Genomic DNA, 3,316 nt, shown 5'->3' with positions numbered 1-3,316 from the left:
ATCTTTGTCACTGTTTCTAGGGTCAGAATGTGTAACAATCCAATGCATTTGACTAACTGTAAGAGTTCGGGATGAAGTTGGAGTGTTTAGACAACACTTAAACCCGTTTTATCCCAAAACAGACTTAAACAGAGAAAAAGGCTAAAACCAAGAGAAAACATTGATTTAAAGCAGTAAACAGCTATGTTACTCTTTCTAGGGTCAAAATATGTAACAATCCAATGCATTTGACTAATTATATGAGTTTGGGTTGAAATTGGAGTGTTTCGACACCACTTTTACCAATTTTGTCCCGAAACAGGCTTAAACCAAGAAAACATTGATTCTAAGCAATAAACATCTTTGTCACTGTTTCTAGGGTCAGAATGTGTAACAATCCAATGCATTTGACTAACTGTAAGAGTTTGGGATGAATTTGGAGTGTTTAGACAACACTTAAACCCGTTTTATCCCAAAATGGGCTTAAACAGAGAAAAGGCTAAAACCAAGAGAAAACATTGATTTAAAGCAGTAAACAGCTATGTTACTCTTTCTAGGGTCAAAATATGTAACAATCCAATGCATTTGACTATTTATATGAGTTCGGGTTGAAATTGGAGTGTTTAGACACCACTTTTACCAATTTTGTCCCGAAACAGGCTTAAACCAAGAAAACATTGATTCGAAGCAATAAAAGCTTTGTTACTGTTTCTAGGGTCAGAATGTGTTACAATCCAATGCATTTGACTAACTGTAAGTGTCCGGGATGACTTTGGAGTGTTTAGACAACACTTAAACCCGTTTTATCCCAAAATAGGCTTAAACAGAGAAAAAGGCTAAAACCGAGAGAAAATATTGATTTAAAGCAGTAAACAGCTATGTTACTCTTTCTAGGGTCAAAATATGTAACAATCCAATGCATTTGACTAATTGTATGAGTTCGGGTTGAAATTGGAGTGTTTCGACACCACTTTTACCCATTTTGTCCCGAAACAGGCTAAAACTAAGAAAACATTGATTCTAAGCAATAAACAGCTTTGTTACTGTTTCTAGGGTCATAATGTATGACAATCCAATGCATTTGACTAACTGTAAGAGTTCGGGATGAATTTGGAGTGTTTAGACAACACTTAAACCCGTTTTATCCCAAAATAGGCTTAAACAGAGAAAAAGGCTAAAACCAAGAGAAAACATTGATTTAAAGCAGTAAACAGCTATGTTACTCTTTCTAGGGTCAAAATATGTAACAATCCAATGCATTTGACTAATTATAAGAGTTCGGGTTGAATTTAGAGTGTTTAGACACCACTTTTACCCATTTTGTCCCGAAACAGGCTAAAACCGAAAAAACATTGATTCTAAGCAATAAACAGCTTTGTTACTGTTTCTAGGGTCATAATGTATGACAATCCAATGCATTTGACTAACTGTAAGAGTTCGGGATGAATTTGGAGTGTTTAGACAACACTTAAACCCGTTTTATCCCAAAATAGGCTTAAACAGAGAAAAGGCTAAAACCGAGAGAAAACATTGATTTAAAGCAGTAAACAGCTATGTTACTCTTTCTAGGGTCAAAATATGTAACAATCCAATGCATTTGACTAATTATAAGAGTTCGGGTTGAATTTGGAGTGTTTCGACACCACTTTTACCTATTTTGTCCCGAAACAGGCTTAAACCAAGAAAACATTGATTCGAAGCAATAAAAGCTTTGTTACTGTTTCTAGGGTCAGAATGTGTTACAATCAAATGCATTTGACTAACTGTAAGTGTCCGGGATGACTTTGGAGTGTTTAGACAACACTTAAACCCGTTTTATCCCAAAATAGGCTTAAACAGAGAAAAAGGCTAAAACCGAGAGAAAATATTGATTTAAAGCAGTAAACAGCTATGTTACTCTTTCTAGGGTCAAAATATGTAACAATCCAATGCATTTGACTAATTGTATGAGTTCGGGTTGAAATTGGAGTGTTTCGACACCACTTTTACCCATTTTGTCCCGAAACAGGCTAAAACTAAGAAAACATTGATTCTAAGCAATAAACAGCTTTGTTACTGTTTCTAGGGTCATAATGTATGACAATCCAATGCATTTGACTAACTGTAAGAGTTCGGGATGAATTTGGAGTGTTTAGACAACACTTAAACCCGTTTTATCCCAAAATAGGCTTAAACAGAGAAAAAGGCTAAAACCAAGAGAAAACATTGATTTAAAGCAGTAAACAGCTATGTTACTCTTTCTAGGGTCAAAATATGTAACAATCCAATGCATTTGACTAATTATAAGAGTTCGGGTTGAATTTAGAGTGTTTAGACACCACTTTTACCCATTTTGTCCCGAAACAGGCTAAAACCGAAAAAACATTGATTCTAAGCAATAAACAGCTTTGTTACTGTTTCTAGGGTCATAATGTATGACAATCCAGTGCATTTGACTAACTGTAAGAGTTCGGGATGAATTTGGAGTGTTTAGACAACACTTAAACCCGTTTTATCCCAAAATAGGCTTAAACAGAGAAAAGGCTAAAACCGAGAGAAAACATTGATTTAAAGCAGTAAACAGCTATGTTACTCTTTCTAGGGTCAAAATATGTAACAATCCAATGCATTTGACTATTTATATGAGTTCGGGTTGAAATTGGAGTGTTTCGACACCACTTTTACCAATTTTGTCCCGAAACAGGCTTAAACCAAGAAAACATTGATTCTAAGCAATAAACATCTTTGTCACTGTTTCTAGGGTCAGAATGTGTAACAATCCAATGCATTTGACTAACTGTAAGAGTTCGGGATGAAGTTGGAGTGTTTAGACAACACTTAAACCCGTTTTATCCCAAAATAGGTTTAAACAGAGAAAAAGGCTAAAACCGAGAGAAAACATTGATTTAAAGCAGTAAACAGATATGTTACTCTTTCTAGGGTCAAAATATGTAACAATCCAATGCATTTGACTAATTATAAGAGTTCGGGTTGAATTTGGAGTGTTTCGACACCACTTTTACCTATTTTGTCCCGAAACAGGCTTAAACCAAGAAAACATTGATTCGAAGCAATAAAAGCTTTGTTACTGTTTCTAGGGTCAGAATGTGTTACAATCCAATGCATTTGACTAACTGTAAGAGTTCGGGATGACTTTGGAGTGTTTAGACAACACTTTAACCCGTTTTATCCCAAAATAGGCTTAAACAGAGAAAAAGGCTAAAACCGAGAGAAAATATTGATTTAAAGCAGTAAACAGCTATGTTACTCTTTCTAGGGTCAAAATATGTAACAATTCAATGCATTTGACTAATTATATGAGTTCGGGTTGAAATTGGAGTCTTTCGACACCACTTTT

The sequence above is a fragment of the Camelina sativa genome, chromosome 18 (assembly GCF_030686135.1).
Source record: "Camelina sativa cultivar CO46 ecotype springtype chromosome 18, ASM3068613v1".
NCBI classification, from domain to species: Eukaryota; Viridiplantae; Streptophyta; class Magnoliopsida; order Brassicales; family Brassicaceae; genus Camelina; species Camelina sativa.
This window is presented reverse-complemented; position numbering follows the sequence as displayed.